At 44.1% G+C, this 27935-nt stretch overlaps 1 long non-coding RNA gene across 3 annotated transcripts; it reads right to left on the bottom strand.

Annotated features, from left to right (window-relative positions):
- Positions 1-380: 380 nt before the first annotated feature.
- Positions 381-27935, bottom strand: LOC139756940 (uncharacterized). 3 transcript variants are annotated; one of them, XR_011714463.1, is made up of 7 exons: positions 27663-27935; positions 26045-26203; positions 20855-21013; positions 15645-15783; positions 11885-12047; positions 928-1141; positions 381-724 (listed from the first exon to the last, which is right to left on the bottom strand). It is a non-coding gene; the product is annotated as an uncharacterized lncRNA (long non-coding RNA). The 3 variants fall into 3 exon arrangements; XR_011714465.1 differs by lacking the exon at positions 15645-15783; XR_011714464.1 differs by lacking the exons at positions 11885-12047; positions 15645-15783.

The raw sequence follows: 27935 nt of genomic DNA, 5'->3' as shown, positions 1-27935 counted from the left end.
TCATGAAAACAATATACATAATCAAACACAATCAACCATTCAAATATCTTATTGCAATCGTTATCAAACGTTAATCGTTCCTTACAGCTGGAAAGACAAAACAGAATATATTGGCGACATGAACAACCTTCAAAACAACGTGAATAAATCAAACATACATACATTTTCCTCTACATATCGTAAAAGTAAACATTGTCTTATGCTTATTATTGACACATATGTATTAAGCAATAATAAACCAATCAATTTATAAAGACAAATGAAACCCACTTTTTAGTTAGTTTAATACACCGCCCAGGCTACAGAGTTCCTGAAAGGCGTGGACGGGATTCAGTAGTTGATGGCTAGTCATCTTGTCTCCTGGTTGCCAGGTGTACACCATTTTTGCCCAAACATGTTCAATGATAATTTGGTCTGTTCATTGCTGGCTTGTCCAGGAGCTACAGGGTGTCTTGTTCCTAAGTACCAGCGTTGAACGGCACGAGCAGTGTGGACGGGGCACCTATCGTTAATAGAAATGACAGGCCCGGCATGGAGAGGTAAACTCCTCGCCCGCAGAGACGGTAGAAACGTTCCTCCAGCACTTACTGCAACAGTCGTTGCAGTAAAGCAACCTCCAATGTGGAAAACGTCACCCAGGCCATGTAATGTCACTCTCCTCTACATGAAAAGGTAAAGTGATATGAACGGGCCTCCTCGCTCATGCTGGCTCGGTCATATGTGCCTGCGAAACATTATGATTTTAACGCTTATTGTAGTGATTCGGCAAGATTTATATCAATAGTGGTTTATAAACAGTATATCATTAACTTTTGGTTACCAACATGAATTTCTGGTTACTATAACTATGCCGTTCTAAGTCTTTGAACAACAACAAGTTCTCAACGTCATATCGGTTACAGTTCCTCCTCCAGCAGTGAACCTTACCATGAGAGTTGGATATACACATCTCCTCCGTGAACACTGCTTCAGACCAGATTCTGTTTCACTCAGAATGTGCTGTTCCCTCAGGCGTTCATTCCTCGCGGGAGTTCTGTGGTGTGTTCCTTTGTCGTGCAAAATTCACCTGCGGCTCAACGGAAAAACGTCTTATGCCCATCACGTTCGCTGGAGGGGGTTGCCTCTGCCGCTCATGTTCTCTCTGCCAACAATAAAACACAACCATGTTCACAAAGAATGGACACTCAGTTCCCTGAATTGAAAATCTAAATTTCAATTATCAAGTTTAGATAGTTATAAGCCTAATTTCATAACTTACAATCTACGTAATACCTTTAATATGAAAATGAGGTTACAATAATGACAAATATTTTCAAATATATTGCCTACTTCATTGTATCAAAACTTACGCATACCCATATATAGTTACCCGCTAACAGACACTTCGGATTTGGCTGATAATAAACTCCGATGCAGGTATTTCATTCTCTATACATCATTCACCATTGCTGCCATGTTCCACTCCTTTTCACACACTTTATAACTTACATTAAGTCGTTAAGGTTACCGCTCTCCAACCTTCTATTCCACTTCATGGTGTTGGAGGACAGGACAACTTCATGTGCGATGCCCAGTATGGACAACACATTATCAAGGAGAGTGATCATGCGACCTCTGAGCACCAACCTCTCATCTCTCAGATTCACCATAGCCTAACTCACCGCGGTCCAGTAGACGAGCTACCGTTCCCCGGCCAGCCGACCAAACCTACCTCACCATAACTCAGTACAGAAGCCACCACTCACCTGCCATTTCTGGGCTACCTCACCGCGACCCAGTATAGTAACCACCGCTTCGCGGCTCACCGAACCTAAACCTACCTCACAATCATCCAGTTTGGTAGCCACCACTCACCCGCCTATTCTAGCCTACCTCACCTTGACCCAGTGCAGTACCTCCTCGCCCACCCGACCGTAGCCTATGAAAATCTTACCTAACCTCCTAAGAAGCAGATAATTATAATGGAAATGTGCCATTATAATTGTGGTCTGCTGGTGCGAGAACGGATGAAGTGACCACGTATAGGGGAGGTTAGGCAGTGGGGCGAACTCTTACCACAATTTCTAATTTCTTTCACTGGCAACACGAAACTTCAAAAGGACCCGGTGGTCTGTTACTGTTTGTATTTTGCAAATCCAAAACAAAGAACGTCATTCGGATGAGCTAAACTATCAATTTACCAAAACCATGTTCACTGTAATAACGTCTATGGCGGGTTACACATTCCAGGATGAACAATCATAAGCTGTCACCTGAGTGAATAGCAATATACTTCGAAGTCTCTGTCTACCGAGTTCATTGTTCTCTACATTTTCTAGCTGTTGTAATTACATTAAGTACACCCAACTATAGTTCACCACTCACTCTACATTGGCTACAACCATAAATCTCCAAATTTTACTCTTACCTGACTAGAAATAAAACCTTTGTTTATGCAGAAATCGGACAACTCAGAACCGGGAGCACGAAGCCAGCTGGCAGCTACCGAACTGGCTACCAGTCACCTGTGGTCACATATCCTCACCTTTCCACCACCACAAGATTTGTGTCAGCAAATTGAGTTTTACCCCGAGTGTCTCAGTGACCAGATTCTTACCTCTTCTCTAGTACCCTGAAACCTCCTCCACCACTACACTTACCGGAGACCTTAACGCGATACTGTCACTCTACACAACAACCCAGGAAATGAACGTATGAACCAGAAACATAATAATCTTTGATTCCGCAATAAATGCGCTCGTCCACCATCTCGAAGCACAAGCGAGGCTTCATTGTATCGCAAAGCGTTGTCTCAATCCAGTGAAATGACTTGCATGGCCTTTTATCATTTTGTAACGTTCGTTTTTGACTATACACTTGCTAATATTCCATGTATTCGTGCTACATGCACGTTACTGAAAAATCTATGCAGAAAAATTATTTGTGTTGCATAAATAATATATATTGTAAACGTGAGTCCGTCCATGTCAGTGCCAATGTAACAATTCGGATTCAGACATTGTCCACGTTTATAATGTATTCCGGCTCTTCTGACATCAGTCAATTTCTAAATGTTTTACTTGTTTGTCTTCCTTTGGTCAACCACGACTGAAAAAAAATATATAATCTTAAGAACACATTTTGTCCTTGATGATGGAAATTCAACATTTTTATCACGACTATAGATAGAACATCTGCCTGGACGGCCGTAGCCAGGACTAACAACCTATTTCACCATTTACCACACTCACCATAGCAAGTGGAATTGCGTCGATGGTTTTCAATAACCACATATGTTCTTAGAGTACTTCCCTAACGTACAATGAGAGGCGGACACAGAAACAACAGAAGAGTGTAAACGTACCACATTAAAACATGAGCAATATACTCGTCCTGCTTTTGATGTATTTCCTGAAACAACATTTGCCGACGGAAATTTCCAAGCCACGTATACCAACTGTCCTGATTGATTTACTTTTTTGTGGAGTGTCCGAGGCAGAAAGGTCATCTGAATGCCCTAATCAAAACATCTTATTAAAGAGTATATACATATACGTCCAAATGTACGATAGTGCACTACGATGGCCTGTTCTCTGACACACATAAGGTATTCGCTCCCTGCTAAACAAGAACGGCTCACTCCCTGAAGCATCAAAGCCGTTTTTTCCAATGACGTCTAACCAGCTGACATACGTCAGCAACTCATATCCTGGAGCGTGTTGGTCCGTCTCCTCCTGATACAGGATGTCAGCACACTCCAAGACTGACGACTACGCCCAACACATGCAGGCAATTCACTCCCTGACAGTAGGGTGTCAGCCACCGCCACGCGTCGGTGCTTTACTCCCTGCAGTGGCTCTCTCCCTGGGAGACTCCGGCAACTCGCTCCCTAACAAACAACCTCATACCTAAAGCTCATATCACTCTCTAAAAGCTAAATATAATCGCCAGTCATCGACCAAAAATATATAATTCCCTAAGTGAAGCCTATTTTATGACCCTTGGAGCTCGATAGAGCTACAAAATATCGTTTGGCACTGGTCAGCATGAACTCAAGAGTAAAGCTTTGCTTTGATCACCTGTGGTGCCCTCAACATCTAAATAAAATCGTCTGGCTAAGCCAGAGTAAAGTTACCAATGTGCAGCTTTATTTTGATGACCCATGAAGCCCGCACAAGTGTTAGGCCAGAAGAAAATTCTCAAGGTAAAACTCTACTCTGATGACCTATGTGCCCCACAAAATCTATATAAAACCGTCTCGCGTTAGCCTAAATATAAGTCTGAATGTAAATCTTTACTTTCACAACCCATAAACCAAGTTGAAAATAATCGTCTGGCATTAGCTGGATCAAATATCCTAAAGGGACGCTTTAGTTTGGCGTCGTTGGTTCATTTCTCGACAATCTACTTCGACTAATTCGTTTATACACACACATTGCGGATTCCTACCTGACACACTATAAAGGTGAAAAGGAAGCGTTACTCACTATCGACAGGCGTTGGTGGCTCAGTCTCTGATACACGTCGGTAGCTTACTTCACCACACATTACTTCGACGAACTCAAAAACTTTGCTCACTCTCCAACAGTCATCGATGAGCTTCGTCTCTAACACACGTGTGTCGGTAGCTCACTTCATGGCAGACCAAATTCGATTCTCTCTCTCTCTCTGACACACAAAGGTATGGCTTCCTACCTGACACACTAAAAACACTGCTCGCTCCCTGACAGACGTCAGTGGCATCGTGTCTGTTACACATCGGTAGCTCACTCCAAGATACACTACATTGCCTAACTCCGTTATCATTACTTCCTGCCTGACACACACGCTTCAGAGGCAAAAACACGTCGGTAGCTCTGTTTCTAACGTACGTGGGTAGTTCACACCATGACACAATACATGACTAACTCCCTGATGCAAAAGGCTGGCTTTCTGCCTCACACTACTCCAGTGGCGACAACACAAAACTGCTGCTCACTTCCTAACAAACTACCGTGGCAAAGAATGGCTGCTCACACTGACAGATTGTCTGGCTCCGTCTCTAGCACATGTTGGCACCTCACTCTAGGACACACTATTCCCACTAACTCCCTGGCACACAAGGGCGGCTACCTATCTGACGGTGGAGGAACGCTACTCACTCCCTGACAGACGTCAGTGGCTTCGATTCGACCACACGTCGTGGCCCCGATGTACGATAGTTTACCACGGCGGACTGTTGTTCTCTAGCACACGACGAGAGGTTCTCTCCCCCCACCTCAACAATGACAAACAACAACGCCCAACGCGTCCCCTAACATCAAAGCCGTTCACTTTCAAACGACCATCTCACCAGCTGACATGCGTCTCCACCTAATATCCTGGCGCATTGGCGCTTTCCTTCCTGATACACGGCGGCAGATCACTCCAAGACAGACCAAGATGCCTAACACATCATATCGAGCGAGTCATTCCCTAACACACAACAGTGTCTTACTGCCACACGCTGGGTTCGTTCTCTCTCTCTCTCTCTCTCTCTCTCTCTCTCTCTCTCTCTCTCTCTCTCTCTCTCTCTCTCTCTAAGGTGCTACGGCAAATCACTCCCTGATAAAACTATGGCTTCCCGACTAACAATACCCTGAGAACATAGCGCTCCATGACGAAGCAAATGCTCCCTATCGTGACATACGTCGGAGGGAGGGTCCCAGTCTGCCACATACCGTCATGTCAATCATTATGTCGGTGGTTCACGCCTCGACTCGACGAAGATTTAACCCCCACAAAACTTACACGTGAAGGAGGTACCACCAACCTTGACCCAACGGAGGTTTACCCCTATCAAACTTACACGTGAGGGAGGTACCACCCTCCTTGACTCGACGGTTTATCCCCCTATTAAACTTACACGTGAAGGAGGTACCACCCTCCTTGACTCGACGAAGGTTTACCCCTATCAAACTTACACGTGAAGGAACTGGTACCACCCTCCTTGACTCGACGAAGATTTACCCCACTACCAAACTTAGACGTGATGGAGGTACCGACATCCTTGACTCGACGAAGGTTTACCCCACTACCAAACTTACTTGCACGTGAAGGAGGTACCACCCTCCTTGAGGCAAGACGCTTCAGTGCTCTCATAAAAAAAAAAAAAAAAAAAAAAAAAAAAAAAAAAAAAAAAAAAAAAAAAAAAGGGGGGGGGGGGGGGGGGGGGGGGGGGGGGGGGGGGGGGGGGGGGGGGGGGGGGGGGGGGGGGGGGGGGGGGGGGGGGGGGGGGGGGGGGGGGGGGGGGGGGGGGGGGGGGGGGGGGGGGGGGGGGGGGGGGGGGGGGGGGGGGGGGGGGGGGGGGGGGGGGGGGGGGGGGGGAAGGGGGGAAAAACGTGGGGGTAAAAGGGGGGGTGTGGTAAAGGGGGGGGTGGGGTTGTGGACCGGGGAAGTGGGGAAGGGGGCGGGGGTGGGGGGTCCCAGGGGGGATTTTAGGGCGGATAACGGGGAGGGGGGGAGGTAATGGGGTTTGGGGGGGAGAGAAAAAAGGGGGAGTAGGGAGGGGTGGGGGGGGGGGAGGGTAAAAAAGTGGGGGGGAGGGGGGGGGTGGGGAGGGTGGGGGGGATTTGGGGTGGGAGGTTTGGGGGAGTTTTGCAAATATTAAGGGAATATGGGGGGGGGTCGTGAATAAAGGTGGGACAAGGGTGGTGGGGAGGGGGGGCATGGTGAAAGTGGAGGGGAAAAAAAAAGGGGGGGAAGGAGGGCCGGGGGAGAAAAAAGGTTTGGGGCCCTGGGGTGGTTTAGTAAGTAAATTTTTTTTTGGATTACGGGTGGGGGGGGGGCCCGGGGGTGTGGGGCAAATGAGGCTAAAATCGGTGAATATTTTTTTTTTTTAAGCCCTCCTTTTTTTTTAATTTAAATTAATAAATCATCTACCATTTTTTTTTTGGGGGGTTTAAAAAGAAAGGGTTTAAATTAACTTTTATAAACAAAATTTTTTTAAAAAATTGGGGAATAGAAAAAAAAAAATCTTACAATGTTCCCTTACATTTTTTTTAAAAAAAATTTGGGGAAAAAAGTGCAATTTGCGAAAACCCAAAAAGGGGAGTTCCCTTTCCCTTTTTTTTATACCAAAAGGGAATTGTTTCATTTTACCGGGGAAAAAATCAAGGGTTTTAACCTAAAACCCTTTTTCCTAAAACCAATTTAAAACTTTTAAATTTTTAGAATATTAAAAAAAATAGGCAATAAAAATTTTTAAAAAAAAATTAAATTTTATAAAAAATTAGATCCCCAATATTTAAAAAGAACTTCGATTTGGCTGTAAAAAAACTCCGAGGGTATTTCATTCTTTTCATCTTCACATTGCTGCCATGTTCCACTCCTTTTCACACACTTTTATAACTTACATTAAGTCGTTAATGTTACCGCACTCCAACCTTCTTCTATTCCACTTCATGGTGTTGGAGGACAGGACAACATGTGCGATGCCCAGTATGGAGAACACATTATCAAGGAGAGTGAACGTGCGACCTCTGAGCACCAACCTCTCATCTCTCAGATTCACCATAGCCTAACTCGCCGCGGTCCAGTAGACGAGTTACCGTTCCCCGGCCAGCCGACCCAACCTACCTCACCATAACTCAGTACAGAAGCCACCACTCACCTGCCACTTCTGGGCTACCTCACCGCGACCCAGTATAGTAACCACCGCTTCGCGGCTCACCGAAACTAAACCTACCTCACAATCATCGAGTTTGATAGCCACCACTCACCCGCCTATTCTAGCCTACCTCACCTTGACCCAGTGCAATACCTCCCCGCCCACCCGACCTTAGCCTATGAAAATCCTAAGAAGCAGATAATTATACTGGAAGTGTGCCATTATAATTGTGGTCTGCTGGTGTGAGAACGGATGAAGTGACCACGTATAGGGGAGGTTAGGCAGTGGGGCGAACTCTTACCACAATTTCTAATTTCTTTCACTGGCAACACGAAACTTCAAAAGGACCCGGTGGTCTGTTACTGTTTGTATTTTGCAAATCCAAAACAAAGATCGTCATTCGGATGAGCTATGTATCAATTTACCAAAACCATGTTCACTGTAATAACGTCCATGGTGGGTTACACATTCCAGGATGAACAATCATAAGCTGTCACCTGAGTGAATAGCAATATACTTCAAAGTCTCTGCCTACCGATTTCATTGTTCTCTACATTTTCTAGCTGTTGTAATTACATTAAGTACACCCAACTATAGTTCACCACTCACTCTACATTGGTTACAACCATAAATCTCCAAATGTTACTCTTACCTGACTAGAAATAAGACCTTTGTTCATGCAGAAATCAGTCAACTCCGATCCGGGAGCACGAAGCCAGCTGGCACCTACCGAACTGGAGACCAGTCACCTGTGGTCACATATCCTCACTTTTGTGTCAGCAAATTGAGTTTTACCCCGAGTGTCTCAGTGACCAGATTCTTAACTCTTCTCTAGTACCCTGAAACCTCCTCCACCACTACACTTGCCGAAACCCTTAACGCGATATTTCACCACAACAACCCAAGGAATGAACGTGTGAACCAGAAACATAATAATCTTCGATTCCGCAATAAACGCGCTTGTCCGCCACCTCCAGAGAGGAGCAGGGATTCATTGTATCGCAAAGCGCTGTCTCAATCCAGCGAAATGACTTGCATGGCCTTTTATCATTTTGTAACGTTCGCTTTTGACTCTACACTTACTAAAATTCCATGAAATTGTACTACATGCACATGTTACTAAAATATCTATGCAGGAAAATTATTTTTGTAAATGATGTATATTGTAAACGCGAGTCCGTCCATGTCAGTGCCAATGTAACAATTCGGATTCAGACATCGTCCACGTTCATAATGTATTCCGACTCTTCTGACATTAGTCAATTTCTAAACAATGTTTTACTTTTTTGTCTTATGGTCAATCACGACTGAAAAAAAATGTAATCTTAAGAAAACATTCTCATTGATGATGGAAATTCAACGATATTTGTATCACGATTATGGATAGAACATCTGCCAGGACGGATGTAGCCAGGACCAACAACCTATTTCACCATTTACCACACTCACCATAGAAAGTGGAATTGCGTCGATGGTTTTCAATAACTACATATGTTCTTAGAGTACTTCCCTAACGTGCAATGAGAGGTGGACACAGAATCAACAGAAGAGTGTAAACATACCACACTAAAACGAGCAATATACTCGTCCTGCTGTTAATGTGGTATTTCCTGAAACAACATTTGACGATGGAAATTTCCAAGCCACGTATGCCAACTGACCTGATTGATTTACTTTTTTGTGGTGTGTCCGAGGCAGAAAGGTCATCTGAATGCCCTAATCAAAACATCTTATTAAAGAGTATATACATATACGTCCAAATGAATGATAGTGCACTACGATGGCCTGTTCTCTGACACACATAAGGTATTCGCTCCATGCTAAACAGGAACGGCTCACTCCCTGAAGCACCAAAGCCGTTTTTTCCAATTACGTTTCACCAGATGACATACGTCAGCACCTCATATCCTGGAGCGTGTTGGCCCATTTCCTCCTGATACAGGCTGTCAGCGCACTCCAAGACTGACGACTACGCCAAACACATGCAGGCAATTCACTCTCTGACAGTAGGGTGTCAGCCACCGCCACGCGTCGGTGCTTTACTCCCTGCAGTGGCTCTCTCCTTGGGAGACTCCGGCAACTCGCTCCCTAACAAACAACCTCCTGCCTAATACCTAAAGCTCATATCACTCTCTAAAAGCTAAATATAATCGCCAGTCATCGACCAAAAATATATAATTCCCTAAGTAAAGCCTATTTTATGACCCTTGGAGCTCGATAGAGCTGCAAAATATCGTTTGGCACTGGTCAGCATGAACTCAAGAGTAAAGCTTTGCTTTGATCACCTGTGGTGCCCTAAACATCTAAATAGAATCGTCTGGCTAATCCAGAGTAAAGTTACCAGTTTGCAGCTTTATTTTGATGACCCATGAAGCCCGCACAAGTGTTAGGCCAGAAGAAAATTCTCGAGGTAAAACTCTACTCTGATGACCAATGTGCCCCACAAAATCTATATAAAACCGTCTCGCATTAGCCTAAATATAAGTCTGAATGTGAATCTTTACTTTCACAAACCATAAACCAAGAAAGTTGAAAATAATCGTCTGGCATTAGCTGGATCAAATATCCTAAAGGGACGCTTTAGTTTGGCGTCGATGGTTCATTTCTCGACAATCTCCTTCGACTAATTCGTTTATACACACACGTTGCGGATTCCTACGTGACACTATAAAGGTGAAAAGGAAGCGTTACTCACTATCGACAGGCGTTGGTGGCTCAGTCTCTGATACACGTCGGTAGCTTACTTCACCACACATTACCTCGACGAACTCAAAAACTTTGCTCACTCTCCAACAGTCATCGATGAGCTTCGTCTCTAACACACGTGTGTCGGTAGCTCACTTCATGGCAGACCAAATTCGATTCTCTCTCTCTCTGACACACAAAAGTATGGCTTCATACCTGACACACTAAAAACACTGCTCGCTCCCTGACAGACGTCAGTGGCATCGTGTCTGTTATACATCGGTAGCTAACTCCAAGATACACTACATTGCCTAACTCCGTTATGATTACTTCCTGCCTGACACACACGCTTCAGGGGCAAAATCACGTAGGTAGCTCTGTTTCTAACGTACGTGTGTAGTTCACACCATGACGCAATACCTGAATAACTCCCTGATGCAAAAGGCTGGCTTTCTGCCTTACACTACTCCGGTGGCGACAACACAAAACTGCTGCTTACTTCCTAACAAACTACCGTGGCAAAGAATGGCTGCTCACACTGACAGATCGTCTGGCTTCGTCTCTACCACATGTTGGCACTTCACTCTAAGACACACTATTCCCACTAACTCCCTGGCACACAAGGGAGGCTACCTATATGACGGTGGAGGAACGCTACTCACTCCTTGACAAACGTGGCTTCGATTCGACCACACGTCATGGGCTTATGCCCCGATGTACGATAGTTTACCACGGCGGATTGTTGTTCTCTGGCATACGACGAGAGGTTCTCTCTCCCCTCAACAATGACAAACAACACCCGACGCGTCCCCTAACATCAAAGCCGTTCACTTTCAAACGACCATCTCACCAGCTGACATGCGTCTCCACCCGATATCCTGGCGCATTGGCGCTTTCCTTCCTGATACACGGCGGCAGATCACTCCAAGACAGACCAAGATGCCTGACACATCATAACGAGCGGGTCATTCCCTGACACACAACAGTGTCTTACTGTCACGCGTTGGGTTCGTTCTCTCTCTCTCTCTCTCTCTCTCTCTCTCTCTCTCTCTCTCTCTCTCTCTCTCTCTCTCTCTCCCCCCCCCTAAGGTGCTACGGCAAATCACTCCCTGACACAAAACTATGGCTTCCCGGCTAACAATACCCTGATAGTATAGAGCTCCCTGAGGAACCAAATGCTCCCTATCCTGACATAAGTCGGAGGGAGGGTCCCAGTCTGCCATATAACGTCATGTCAGTCATTTATGTCGGTGGTTCACGCTTGACTCGACGAAGATTTAACCCCCACAAAACTTACACGTGAAGTAGGTACCACCAACCTTGACCCAACGGAGGTTTACCCCTATCAAACTTACACGTGAGGGAGGTACCACCCTCCTTGACTCGACGGTTTATCCCCCTATTAAACTTACACGTGAAGGAGGTACCACCCTCCTTGACTCGACGAAGGTTTACCCCTATCAAACTTACACGTGAAGGAACTGGTACCACCCTCCTTGACTCGACGAAGATTTACCCCACTACCAAACTTAGACGTGATGGAGGTACCGACATCCTTGACTCGACGAAGGTTTACCCCACTACCAAACTTACTTGCACGTGAAGGAGGTACCACCCTCCTTGAGGCAAGACGCTTCAGTGCTCTCATGACGGCTTCCTATCTCCCTTTTGCGATGTCAGCAGGCGACTGGGGGTGACGTGGTCCTCGACGGTGGTCGGAAGGTCATCATATCCAACCCGATGTTTGACTGGAAGTCTGGAAATGAACTATGTCTTAATTTCCATTTCAACGAACACATGACGGCATATTTTCTATTAACTTAAATTACATGTATATATCATCTACCAGTGTTTATGTGTGGGTTATGATAGAGCTGAAGTCATGGGTACATTATAGATTAATCTATTATCATCCATCTTTGAATATTTGCTTAAAATTGGTGGCAACTACGAGGACAAAAACCTCTCACTAGCAATGTTACCCTTACTATTCTTGTTCTCTGAAAATTTAGGGTAAACAAGATGCAACTGCATGTCATCATTTACCAGCAAAGGGAGCTTCAAAAGCTGGTCTCATTGTTTGTATACTGCAAACATGGAACTTAAGTAGTCATTATTACCATGTTGAGCTAAAGTGCTAATTGAGGCAAATAACTATATAACCGTAATATCCTTTTTGGCCTATAAGCCTAATTTCAAAACTTTTATGATTTACGTAATACCTTCAATATGAAAATGAGGTTACAATAATGACATATTTCCAAATATATTGCCTACTTCATTTTTATCATAACTTAGCCATACCCATATATAGTTACCCGCGAACAGAGACTTCGTATTTGGCTGATAATAAACTCCGATGCAGGTATTTCATTCTCTATACATCGTTCACCATTGCTGCCATGTTACACTCCTTTTCACACACTCTCATAACTTACATTATGTCGTTAAGGTTACCGCTCTCCCACCTTCTTCTATTCCACTTCATGGTGTTGGAGGACAGGACAACTTCAAGTGCGATGCCCAGTATGGAGAACACATTATCAAGAGAGTGATCATGCGACCTCATCTCTCAGATTCACCCTAGCCTACCTCGATGCGGTCCAGTAGACGAGCTACTGTTCCCCGGCCAGCCGACCCAACCTACCTCACCATAACTCAGTACAGAAGCCACCACTCACCTGCCATTTCTGGGCTACCTCACCGCGACCCAGTATAGTAATCACCGCTTCGCGGCTGATCGAACCTAAACCTACCTCACAATGATTCAGTTTGGTAGCCACCACTCACCCACCTATACTAGCCTACCTCACCTTGACCCAGTGCAATACCTCACCGCCCACCCGACCGTAGCCTATGAAAATCTTACCTAAATTACCAAGAAGCAGATAATTATAATGGAAATGTGCCATTATTATTGTGGTCTGCTGGTGTGAGAACGGATGAAATGACCACGTATAGGGGAGGTTAGGCAGTGGGGCGAACTCTTACCACAATTTCTAATTTCTTTCACTAGCGACACGAAACTTCAAAAGGGCCCGGTGGTCTGTTACTGTTTGTATTTTGCAAATCCAAAACAAAGAAAGTCATTCGGATGAGCTAAACTATCAATTTACCAAAACCATGTTAACTGTAGTAACGTCTATGGCAAGTTACACGTTCCAGGATGAACAATCATAAGCTGTCACCTGAGTGAATAGCAATATATTTCGAAGTCTATGTCTACCGAGTTCATTGTTCTCTACATTTTCTAGCAGTTGTAATTACATTAAGTACACCTAACTATATTTCACCACTCACTCTACATTGGTTACAACCATAAATCTCCAAAAGTTACTCTTACCTGATTAGAAATAAGACCTTTGTTTATGCAGAATTCAGTCAACTCCGAGCCGGGAGCACGAAGCCAGCTGGCAATTACCGAGCTGGCGACCAGTCACCTGTGGTCACATATCCTCACCTTTCCACCACCACAATTTTTATGTCAGCAAATTGAGTTTTAACCCGAGTGTCTCAGTGAGCAAATTCTTACCTCTTCTCTAGTACCCTGAAACCTCCTCCACCACTACACTTGCCGGAACCCTTAACGCGATACAGTCACTCACCACAACAACCCAGGAAATGAACGTATGAACCAGAAACATAATAATCTTTGATTCCGTAATAAATGCGCTCGTCCACAATCTCGAAGCAGAAGAGAGGCTTCATTGTATCGCAAAGCGTTGTCTCAATCCAGTGAAATGACTTGCATGGCCTTTATCATTTTGTAACGTTCGTTTTTGACTATACACTAATATTCCATGTATTCGTGCTACATGCACGTTACTGAAAAATCTATGCAGGAAAATTATTTTTGTTGCATAATAAAGAGTATATATTGTAAACGTGAGTCCGTCCATGTCAGTGCCAATGTAACAATTCGGATTAAGACATTGTCTATGTTTATAATGTATTTCGACTCTTCTGACATCAGTCAATTTCTAAATGTTTTACTTGTTTGTCTTTCCTTGGTCAACCACGACAAAAAAAAAATGTAGTCTTAAGAACACATTTTCTCCTTGATGATGGAAATTCAACGACATTTTAATCACGATTATAGATAGAACATCTGCCAGGACGGCCGTAGCCAGGACTAACAACCTATTTCACCATTTACCACACTCACCATAGAAAGTGGAATTGCGTCGAAGGTTTTCAATAACCGCACATGTTCTTAAGAGTACTTCCCTAACGTGCAATGAGAAGTGGACACAGAATCAACAGAAGAGTGTAAACATACCACACTAAAACATGAGCAATATACTCGTCCTGCTTTTAACGTGGTATTTCCTGAAACAACATTTGCAGACGGAAATTTCCAAGCCACGTATACCAACTGTCCTGGTTGATTTACTTTTTTGTGGATTGTCCGAGACAGAGAGGTCATCTGAATGCCCTAATCAAAGCATCTTATTAAAGAGTATATACATATACTTCCAAATGTACGATAGTGCACTACGATGGCCTGTTCTCTGACACACATAAGGTATTCGCTCCCTGCTAAACAAGAACGGCTCACTCCCTGAAGCATCGAAGCCGCTTTTTCCAATGACGTCTAACCAGCTGATATACGTCAGCAACTCGTATCCTGGAGCGTGTTGGTCCTTCTCCTACAGATACAGAATGTCAGCACACTCCAAGACTGACGACTACGCCCAACACATGCAGGCAATTCACTCTCTGACAGTAGGGTGTCAGCCACCGCCACACGTCGGTGCTTTACTCCCTGCAGTGGCTCTCTCCTTGGGAGACTCCGGCAACTCGCTCCCTAACAAACATCCTTCTGCCTAATACCTAAAGCTCATATCATCCTCTAATAGCTAAACATAATCGCGAGTCATCGACCAAAAATATATAATTCCCTAAGTGAAGCCTATTTTGATGACCCTTGGAGCTCGATAGAGCTACAAAATATCGTTTGGCACTTGTCAGCGTAAACTCAAGAATAAACCTTTGATCACCTGTGGTTCCCTCAACAGCTAAATAAAATCGTCTGGCTAAGCCAGAGTAATGTTATCAAATGTTTTATTTTGATGACCCATGAAGCCCGCACAAGTGTTAGGCCAGAAGAAAATTCTCAAGGTAAAACTCTACTCTGATGAACTATGTGCCCCACAAAATCTATATAAAACCGTCTCGCGTTAGCCTAAATATAAGTCTGAAAGTAAATCTTTACTTTCACAACCCATAAACCCAGTAACTTGAAAATAATCGTCTGGCATTAGCTGGATCAAATATCCTAAAGGGACGCTTTAGTTTGGCGTAGTTGGATCATTTCTCGACAATCTACTTCGACTAATTCGTTTATACACACACATTGCGGATAACGCTTGAGTGCTGTCGTGACGGCTTCCTATCTCCCTCTTGCGATGTCAGCAGGCGTCTGAGGGAGACGTTGTCCTCGACGGTGGTGGGAAAGGTCATCATATCCAACCCGTTGTTTGACTGGAAGTCTGGAAATGAACAGTCTTAATTTCTATTTCAACTTGAACACATTACAGTATATTTCCTATTAAGATTAACTTAAATTACATATTGTATATATCATCTACCAGTGTTCATGTGTGGGTTATGATAGAGCGGAAGTCATGGGTACATTATAGATTAATCTATTATCATTCATCTTTGAATATTTGCTTAAAATTGGTGGCAACTACGAGGACAAAAACCTCTCACTAGCAATGTTATCCTTACTATTCTTGTTCTGTGAAAATTTAGGGTAAACAAGGTGCAATTGCATGTCACCATTTACCAGCAAAAGGAGCTTCAAAAGGTGGTCTCATTGTTTGTATACTGCAAACATGGAACTTAAGTAGTCATTATTACCATGTTGAGCTAAACTGCTAATTGGGCAAATAACCATATAACTAATAACCTTTATGGCCTATAAGCCTAATTTCATAACTTTTATAATCTACGTAATACCTTTAATATGAAAATGAGGTTACAATAATGACATTTCCAAATATACTGCCTACTTCATTTTTATCAAAACAGCCATACCCATATATAGTTACCCGCGAACAGAGACTTCGTATTTGGCTGATAATAAACTCCGATGCAGGTATTTCATTCTCTATACATCATTCACCATTGCTGCCATGTTCCACTAATTTTCACACACTCTTATAACACACATTAAGTCGTTCAGGTTACCACTCTCCAACCTTCTATTCCACTTCATGGTGTTGGAGGACAGGATAACTTCATGGGCGATGCCCAGTATGGAGAACACATTATCAAGGAGAGTGATCATGCGACCTCTGAGCACCAACCTCTCATCTCTCCGATTCACCCTAGCCTACCTCGACGCGGTCCAGTGGACGAGATACCGTTCCCCGGCAAGCCGACCCAACCTATCTCACCATAACTCAGTACAGAAGCCACCACTCACCTGCCATTTCTGGGCTACCTCACCGCGACCCAGTGTAGTAACCACCGTTTCGCGGCTCACCGAACCTAAACTACCTCACAATCATCCAGTTTGGTAGCCACCACTCACCCACCTATTCTAGCCTGCCTCACCTTGATTCAGTGCAGTACCTCCCCACCCACCCGACCGTAGCCTATGAAAATCTTACCTAACCTCCCAAGAAGATAATTATAATGGAAATGTGCCATTATTATTGTGGTCTGCTGGTGTGAGAACGGATGAAATGACCACGTATAGGGGAGGTTAGGCAGTGGGGCAAACTCTTACCGCAATTTCTAATTTCTTTCACTGGCAACACGAAACTTCAAAAGGACCCGGTGGTCTGTTACTGTTTATTTTGCAAATCCAAAACAAAGAACGTCATTCGGATGAGCTAAACTATCATTTTACCAAAACCATGTTAACTGTAGTAACGTCTATGGCGGGTTACACGTTCCAGGATGAACAATCATAAGCTGTCACCTGAGTGAATAGCAAATATACTTCGAAGTCTCTGTCTACCGAGTTCACTGTTCTCTACATTTTCTAGCTGTTGTAATTACATTAGTACACAACTATAGTTCACCACTCACTCTACATTGGTTACAACCATAAATCTCCAAATGTTACTCTTACCTGACTAGAAATAAGACCTTTATTTATGCAGAAATCAGTCAACTCCGAGCCGGGAGCACGAAGCCAGCTAGCAACTACCGAGCTGGCGACCAGTCACGTGTGGTCACATATCCTCACCTTTCCAGCACCACAAGATTTGTGTCGGCAGATTGAGTTTTACCCCGAGTGTCTCAGTGACCAGATTCTTACCTCTTTTCTAGTACCCTGAAACCTCCTCCACCACTACACTTGCCGGAAACCTTAAGGCGATACTGTCACTCACCACAACAACCCAGGAAATGAACTTATGAACCAGAAACATGATAATCTTCGATTCCGCAATAAACGCGCTCGTCCGCCATCTCGAAGCAGAAGCGAGGCTTAATTGTATCGCAAAGCGTTGTCTCAATCCTGTGAAAGGACTTGCATGGCCTTTTGTCATTTTGTAACATTCGCTTTTGACTATAAACTTACTAATATCCCATGTATTCGTGCACATGCACATGTTACTAAAAAATCTATGCAGGAAAATTAGTTTTGTTGCATAATAAAGAGTATATATTGTAAACGTGAGTCCGTCCATGTCAGTGCCAATGTGACAATTCGGATTCAGACATCGTCCGCGTTTATAATGTATTCCGACTCTTCTGACATCAGTCAATTTCTAAACAATTTTTACTTGTTTGTCTTTCTTTGGTCAACCACGACTGAAAAAAAAATATTATCTTAAGAACACATTTTGTCCTTGATGATGGAAATTCAACGACATTTTTATCACGATTATGGACAGAACATCTACCAGGACGGCCGTAGCCAGGACTAACAACCTATTTCACCATTTACCACACCATAGAAAGTGGAAGTGCGTCGATGGTTTTCAATAACCACATATATTCTTCTTTGAGTACTTCCCTAACGTTCAATGAGATTTGGACACAGAATCAACAGAAGAGTGTAAATATACCACACTAAAACATGAGCAATATACTCGTCCTGCTTTTGATGTGGTATTTCCTAAAACAACATTTGCCGAGGGAAATTTCCAAGCCACGTATGCCAACTGTCCTGATTGATTTACTTTTTAGTGTAGTGTCCGAGGCAGAAAGGTCATCTGAATACCCTAATCAAAGCATCTTATTGGACATATACGTCCAAATGTACGATAGTGCACTACGATGGCCTGTTCTCTGACACACATAAGGTATTCGCTTCCTGCTAAACAAGAACGGCTCACTCCCTGAAGCATCGAAGCCGCTTTTTCCAATGACGTCTAACCAGCTGACATACGTCAACAACTCATATCCTGGAGCGTGTTGGCCAATCTCCTCCTGATATAGAATGTCAGCACACTGCAAGACTGACGACTACGCCAAACACATGCAGGCAATTCACTCTCTGACAGTAGGGTGTCAGCCACCGCCACGTGTCGGTGCTTTACCCCCTGCAGTTGCTCTCTCCCTATGAGACTCCGGCAACTCGCTCCCTAACAAACAACCCCCTGCCTAATACCTAAAGCTCTTATCACTCTCTAAAAGCTAAATAAAATCGCAAGTCATCGACCAAAAATATATAATTCCCTAAGTGAAGCCTATTTTGATGACCCTTGGAGCTCGATAGACCTACAAAATATCGTTTGGCATTGGTCAGCATAAACTTAGAGTAAAGCTTTACTTTTATTACCTGTGGTGCCCTAAACAGCTAAATAAAATCGTCAGGCTAAGCCAGAGTAAAGTTCCCAATGTGCAGCTTTACTTTGATGACCCATGAAGCCCGCACAAGTGTTAGGCCAGAAGAAAATTCTCAAGGCAAAACTCTACTCTGATGACCTATGTGCCCCACAAAATCTATACAAAACCGTCTAGCGTTAGCCTAAATATAATTCTGAATGTAAATCTTTACTTTCACAAACCATAAACAAAGTTGAAAATAATCGTCTGGCATTAACTGGATCAAATGTCCTAAAGGGACGCTTTAGTTTGGTGTCGTTGGTTCATTTCTCGACAATTTACTTCGACTAATTCGTTTAAACACACACATTGCGGATTCCTACCTGACACACTATAAAGGTGAAAAAGAAGCGTTACTCACTCTCGACAGGCGTCGGTGGCTCAGTCTCTGATGCACGTCGGTAGCTTACTTCACCACACATTACTTCGACGAACTCAAAAACTTTGCTCACTCTCCAACGCTCATCGATGAGCTTCGTCTTTAACACACGTGTGTCGGTAGCTCACTTCATGGCAGACCAAATTCGATTCTCTCTCTCTCTGACACACAAAGGTATGGCTTCCTACCTGACACACTAAAAACACTGCTCGCTCCCTGACAGACTGTCAGTGGCATCGTGTCTGTTATACATCGGTAGCTCACTCCAAGATACACTACATTGCCTAACTCCGTTATCGTTATTTCCTGCATGACACACACGCTTCAGAGGCAAAAACACGTCGGTAGCTCTGTTTCTAACGTACGTGGGTAGTTCACACCATGACAATACATGACTAACTCCTTGATGCACAAGGCTGGCTTTCTGCCTCACACTACTACAGTGGCGACAACACAAAACTGCTGCTCACTTCCTAACAAACTACCCTGGCAAAGAATGGCTGCTCACACAGACATTGTCTGACTCCGTCTCTAGCACATGTTGGCACTTCACTCTAGGACACGCTATTCCCACTAACTCCCTGGCACACAAGGGCGGCTACCTATCTGACGGTGGAGGAACGCTACTCACTCCCTGACAGACGTCAGTGGCTTCGATTCGACCACACGTCGTGGGCTTATGCCCCGATGTACGATAGTTTGCCACGGCGGACTGTTGTTCTCTGGCACACGACGAGAGATTCTCTCCCCCATCAACAATGACAAACAACAACGCCCAACGCGTCCCCTTACATCAAAGCCGTTCACTTTCAAACGACCATCTCACCAGCTGACATGCGTCTCCACCTCATATCCTGGTGCATTGGCACTTTCCTTCCTGACACACGGCGGCAGACCACTCCAAGACAGACCAAGATGCCTGACACATCATAACGAGCAAGTCATTCCCTAACACACAACAGTGTCTTACTACCATGCGCTGGGTTCTCTCTCTCTCTCTCTCTCTCTCTCTCTCTCTCTCTCTCTCTCTCTCTCTCTCTCTCTCTCTTTCTCTCTCTCTAAGGTGCTACGGCAAATCACTCCCTGACAAAACTATGGCTTCCCGGCTAACAATACCCTGAGAGCATAGCGCTCCATGAGGAACCAAATGCTCCCCATCCTGACATAAGTCGGAGGGAGGGTCCCAGTCTGCCACATAGTCATGTCAAAATCATTTATGTCGGTGGTTCACGCCTCGACTCGACGAAGCTTTAACCCCTACAAAACTTACACGTGAAGGAGGTACCACCCTCCTTGACTCGACGGAGGTTTACCCCGACTATCAAATTTACACGTGAAGGAGGTACCACCATCCTTGACTCGACGAAGGTTTACCCCACTATTAAACTTACACGTGAAGGAGGTACCACCCTCCTTGAGGCAAGACGCTTTAGTGCTGTCATGACGGCTTCCTATCTCCCTCTTGCGATGTCAGCAGGCGACTGAGGGTGACGTGGTCCTCGACGGTGGACGGATGGTCATCATGTCCAACCCGTTGTTTGACTGGAATTCTGGAAATGAACGGTGTCTTAATTTCCATTTCAACGAACACATTAGGGCATATTTTTTATCAACATTAAGTTAAATTACGACATGTTGTATATAACGTCTACCAGTCTTTATGTGTGGGTTATGATAGAGCTGAAGTCATGGGTACATTATAGACTAATCTATTATCATTCATCTTTGAATACTTGCTTACAATTGGTGGCAACTGCGAGGACAAAAACCTCTCACTAGCAATGTTACCCTTACTATTCTTGTTGTGTGAAAATTTAGGGTAAACAAGACGCAATTGTATGTCATTTACCAGCAAAAGGAGCTTCAAAAGCTGGTCTCATTGCTTGTATACTGCAAACATAAAACTTTAGTCATTATTCCCATGTTGAGCTAAACTGCTAATTGAGGCAAATAACCATATAACTAATAACCTATATGGCCTACAAGCCTAATTTCATAACTTTTATAATCTGCGTAATACCTTTAATATGAAAATGAGGTTACAATAATGACATTTCCAAATATATTGCCTACTTCATTTTTATCAAAACTTACATACCTATATATAGTTACCGTGAACAGAGACTTCGGACTTGGCTGCTAATAAACTCCGATACAGGTATTTCATTCTCTATACATCATTCACCATTGCTGCCATGTTCCACTCCTTTTTACACACTCTTATAACTTACATTAAGTCGTTAAGGTTACCGCTCTCCAACCTTCTTCTATTCCACTTCATGGTGTTGGAGGACAGGACAACTTTATGTGCGATGCCCATTATGGAGAACACATTTTCAAGGAGTGATCTGAGCACCAACCTCTCCTCTCTCAGATTCACGATAGCCTACCTCGATGCGGTCTAGTACACGAGCTACCGTTCCCCGGCCAGCCGACCCAACCTACCTCAACATAACTCAGTACAGAAGCCACCACTCACCTGCCATTTCTGGGCTACCTCACCCCGACCCAATATAGTAACCACCGTTTCGCGGCTCACCGAACCTAAACCTACTTCACAATCATCCAGTTTGGTAGCCACCACTCACCCACCTATTCTAGCCTGCCTCACCTTGACCCAGTGCAATACCTCCCCGCCCACCCGACCTTAGCCTATGAAAATCTTACCTAACCTCCCAAGAAGCAGATAATTGTAATGGAAATGTGCCATTATTATTGTGGTCTGCTGGTGTGAGAACGGATGAAGTGACCACGTATAGGGGAGGTTAGGCAGTAGGGCAAACTCTTACCACAATTTCTAATTTCTTTCACTGGCAACACGAAACTTCAAAAGGACCCGGTGGTCTTTTGCTGCCTGTATTTTGCAAATCCAAAACAAAGAACGTCATTCGGATGAGCTAAACTATCAATTTACCGAAATCATGTTAACTGTAGTAACGTCTATGGCAGGTTACACGTTCCAGGATGAACAATCATAAGCTGTCACCTGAGTGAATAGCAATATACTTCGATGTCTCTGTCTACAGCGTTTACTGTTCTCTACATTTTCTAGCAGTTATAATTACATTAAGTACACCTAACTATAGTTCACCGCCACTCAGTCTACATTGGTTACAACCATAAATCTCCAAATGTTACTCTTGCCTGACTAGAAATAAAACATTTGTTTATGCAGAAATCAGTCAACTCCGAGCCGGGAGCACGAAGCCAGCTGGCACCTACCGATCTGGAGACCAGTCACCTGTGGTCACATATCCTCACCTTTCCACCACCACAAGACTTGTGTCAGCAAATTGAGCTTTACCCCGAGTGTCTCAGTGACCAGATTCTTACCTCTTCTCTAGTACCCTGAAACCTCCTCTACCACTACACTTGCCGGAACCCTTAACGCGATGCTGTCACTCCACAACAACCCAGGATGAACGTATGAACCAGAAACATAATAATCTTCAATTCCGCAATAAACGCGCTGGTCCGCCATCTCGAAGCAGAAGCGAGGCTTCATTGTATCGCAAAGCGTTGTTTCAATCCAATGAAATGACTTGCATGGCCTTTTATTTTCTAACGTTCGCTTTTGACTATACACTTATTAAAATTCCATGTACTTGTACTACATGCACATGTTACTAAAAATCTATGCAGGAAAATCACTTTTGTTACATAATAATGTATATTGTAAACGTGAGTCCGTCCATGTCAGTGCCAATGTAACAATTCGGATTCAGACATGGTCCACGTTCATAATGTATTCCGACTCTTCTGACATCAGTTAATTTCTGAACAATGTTTTACTTGTTTGTCTTTCTTTGGTTAACCACGACTGAAAAAAAGAATGTGATCATAAGAACACATTTTGTCCTTTATGGAAATTCAACGACATCTTTATCACGATTATAGATAGAACATCTACCAGGACGGCCGTAGCCAGGACTAACAACCTATTTCACCATTTACCACACTCACCATAGAAAGTGGAAGTGCGTCGATGGTTCTCAATAACCACACATGTGCTTAGAGTACTTCCCTAACGTGCAATGAGAGGTGGACACAATCATCAGAAGAGTGTAAACATACCACATTAAAACATTAGCAATATACTCGTCCTGCTTTTAATGTGGTATTTCCTGAAACAACCTTTGTAGACGGAAATTTCCAAGCCACGTATGCCAACTGTCCTGATTGATTTCCTTTTTTGTGGAGTGTCCGAGGCAGAATGCCCTACTCAAAACATCTTATTAGCGAGTATATACATATACGTCCTAATGTACGACAGTGCACTACGATGGCCTGTTCTCTAACACACATAAGGTTTTCGCTTCCTGCTAAACAAGAACGGCTCACTCCTTGAAGCATCAAAGTCGCTTTTTCCAATGACGTCTAACCAGCTGACATACGTCAACAACTCATATCCTGGAGCGTGTTGGCCAATCTCCTCCTGATATAGAATGTCAGCACACTGCAAGACTGACGACTACGCCAAACACATGCAGGCAATTCACTCTCTGACAGTAGGGTGTCAGCCACCGCCACGTGTCGGTGCTTTACTCCCTGCAGTGGCTCTCTCCTTGGGAGACTCCGGCAACTCGCTCCCTAACAAACAACCTCCTGCCTAATACCTAAAGTTCATATCACTCTCTAAAAGCTAAATATAATCGCCAGTCATCGACCAAAAATATATAATTCCCTAAGTAAAGCCTATTTTGATGACCCTTGGAGCTCGATAGAGCTGCAAAATATCGTTTGGCATTTGTCAGCATAAACTTAGAGTAAATCTTTACTTTGATTACCTGTGGTGCCCTCAACAGCTAAATAAAATCGTCTGGCTAAGCCAAAGTTACCAACGTGCAGCTTTATTTTGATGACCCATGAAGCCCGCACAAGTGCTGGGCCAGAAGAAAATTCTCAAGGTAAAACTCTACTATGATGACCTATGTGTCCCACAAAACCTATATAAAACCGTCTAGTGTTAGCCTGAATACAAGTCCGAATGTAAATCTTCATTTTCACAACCCATAAACCAAGTTGAAAATAATCGTCTGGCATTAACTGGATCAAATGTCCTAAAGGGACGCTTTAGTTTAGCGTCGTTGGTTCATTTCTCGACAATCTACTTCGACTAATTCGTTTATGCATACACATTGCGGATTCCTATGCGACACACTGTAAAGGTGAAAAGGAAGAGTTACTCACTCTCGACAGGCGTCGGTGGCTCAGTCTCTGATACACGTCGGTAGCTTACTTCACCACACATTACTTCGACGAACTCGAAAACTTTCCTCTCTCCAACAGTCATCGATGAGCTTCGTCTCTAACACACGTGTGTCGGTAGCTTACTTCATGGCAAACCAAATTCGATTCTCCCTCTGACACACAAAGGTATGGCTTCATACCTGACACACTAAAAACACTACTCGCTCCCTAACAGACGCCTGTGGCATCGCGTCTGATACACATCGGTAGCTCACTCCAAGAAACACTGCTTTGCCTAACTCCGTTATGATTACTTCCTGCATGACACACACGCTTCAGAAGCAAAAACACGTCGGTAGCTCTGTTTCTAACGTACGTGGGTAGTTCACACCATGACACAATACATGACTAACTCCCTGGTGCACAAGAGCTAGCTTTCTGCCTCACACTACTACAGTGGCGACAACACAAAACTGCTGCTCACTTCCTAACAAACTACCCTGGCAAAGAATGGCTGCTCACACTGACAGATTGTCTGGCTCCGTCTCTAGCACATGTTGGCACCTCACTCTAGGACACACTATTCCCACTATATCCCTGGCACACAAGGGCGGCTACCTATCTGACGGTGGAGGAACGCTACTCACTCCCTGACAGACGTCAGTGGCTTTGATTCGACCACACGTCGTGGGCTTATGCCCCGATGTACGATATTTTACCACGGCGGACTGTTGTTCTCTGGCACACGACGAGAGATTCTCTCCCCCCTCAACAATGACAAACAACAACGCCCAACGCGTCCCCTTACATCAAAGCCGTTCACTTTCAAACGACCTTCTCACCAGCTGACATGCGTCTCCACCTCATATCCTGGTGCATTGGCACTTTCCTTCATGATACATAGCCGCAGATCACTCCAAGACAGACCAAGATGCCTGACACATCATAACGAGCGAGTCATTCCCTAACACACAACAGTGTCTTACTGCCATGCGCTGGGTTCTCTCTCTCTCTCTCTCTCTCTCTCTCTCTCTCTCTCTCTCTCTCTCTCTCTCTCTCTCTCTCTAATGTGCTACGGCGAATCACTCCCTAACACAAAACTGTGGCTTCCTGGCTAACAATATCCTGAGAGCATAACGCTCCATGAGGAACCAAATGCTCCCTACCCTGACATAAGTCGGAGGGAGGGTCCCCGTCTGCCACAGTCATGTCAATCATTTATGTCGGTGGTTCACGCCTCGACTCGACGAAGATTTAACCCTTACAAAACTTACACGTGAAGGAGGTACCACCCTCACTGACTCGATAGTTTATCCCCCTGTCAAACATACACGAGGAGGAGGTACCACCCTCCTTCACTCTACGAAGGTTTGCCCCACCATCAAACTTACACGTGAAGTAGGTACCACCCTTCTTGAGGCAAGACGCTTTAGTGCTGTCATGACGGCTTCCTATCTCCCCCTTGCGATGTCAGCAGGCGACTGAGGGTGACGTGGTCCTCCACGGTGGTCGGAAGTTTATCATATCCAACCCGTTGTTTGACTGGAATTCTAGAAATGAGGGGTATCTTAATTTCCATGTCAACTTGAACACATTACGGCATATTTTATTAAGTTGAATTACGACATGTTGTATATAACATCTACCAGTCTATATGTGTGGGTTATGATAGAGCTGAAGTCATGGGTACATTATAGATTAATCTATTATCATCCATCTTTGAATATTTGCTTAAAATTGGTGGCAACTGCCGGGACAAAAACCTCTCACTAGCAATGTTATCCATACTATTCTTGTTCTGTGAAAATTTAGGGTAAACAAGATGCAATTGGATGTCATCATTTACCAGCAAAAGGAGCTTCAAAAGCTAGTCTCTTATTGTTTGTATACTGCAAACATCAAACTTAAGTAGTCATTATTCCCATGTTGAGCTAAACTGCTAATTGAGGCAAATAACAGTAGAGCTGTAATAACCTATATGGCCTATAAGCCTAATTTCATAGCTTATATAATCTACGTAATACCTTTGATATCAAAATGAGGTTACAGTAATGATTGAAATATTTCCAAATATATTGTCTACTTCATTATCAAAACTTAGCCATATCCATATAGATTTACCCGCGAACAGACACTTCGGATTTGGCTGCTAATAAACACCGATGCAGGTATTTCATTCCCTATACATCATTCACCATTGCTGCCATGTTCCATTCCTTTTCACACACTCATAACTTACATTAAGTCGTCAAGGTTACCATTCTCCAACCTTCTTCTATTCCACTTCTATTGCAGCCGACCCAACCTACCTCACCATAACTCAGTACAGAAGCCACCACTCACCTGCCATTTCTGGGCTACCTCACCCCGACCCAATATAGTAATCACCGCTTCGCGGCTCACCGAACCTAAACCTACCTCACAATGATCCAGTTTGGTAGCCACCACTCACCCACCTATTCTAGCCTACCTCACCTTGACCCAGTGCAATACCTACCCGTCCACCTGACCGTAGCCTATGAAAATCTTACCTAACCTCCCAAGAAGCAGATAATTATAATGGAAATGTGCCATTATTATTGTGGTCTGCTGGTGCGAGAACGGATGAAGTGACCACGTATAGGGGAGGTTAGGCAGTAGGGCGATCTCTTACCACAATTTCTAATTTCTTTCACTGGCAACACGAAACTTCAAAAGGACCCGGTGGTCTTTTGCTGCCTGTATTTTGCAAATCCTAAACAAAGAACGTCATTCGGATGAGCTAAACTATCAACTTACCAAAACCACGTTAACTGTAATAATGTGTATGGCAGGTTACACGTTCCAGGATGAACAATCATAAGCTGTCACCTGAGTGAATAGCAATATACTTCGATGTCTCTGTCTACAGCGTTTACTGTTCTCTACATTTTCTAGCAGTTGTAATTACATTAAGTACACCTAACTATATATAGTTCACCACTCACCCTACATTGGTTACAACCATAAATCTCCAAATGTTACTCTTACCTGACTAGAAATAAGACCTTTGTTTATGCAGAAATCAGTCAACTCCGAGCCGGAAGCACAAAGCTAGCTGGCAGCTACCGAGACGGCGACCTGACACCTGTGGTCACATATCCCCACCTTTCCACCACCACAAGACTTGTGTCAGCAAATTGAATTTTGCCCAGAGTGTCTCGGTGACCAGATTCTTGCCTCTTCTCTAACACCCTGAGGCCTCCTCCACGGCTACACTTCCCGGAACCCTTAACGCGATACTGTCACTCAACACAACAATCC

The sequence above is a fragment of the Panulirus ornatus genome, chromosome 23 (genome assembly GCF_036320965.1).
Source record: "Panulirus ornatus isolate Po-2019 chromosome 23, ASM3632096v1, whole genome shotgun sequence".
Taxonomy (NCBI): Eukaryota; Metazoa; Arthropoda; class Malacostraca; order Decapoda; family Palinuridae; genus Panulirus; species Panulirus ornatus.
This window is presented reverse-complemented; position numbering and strand designations above follow the sequence as displayed.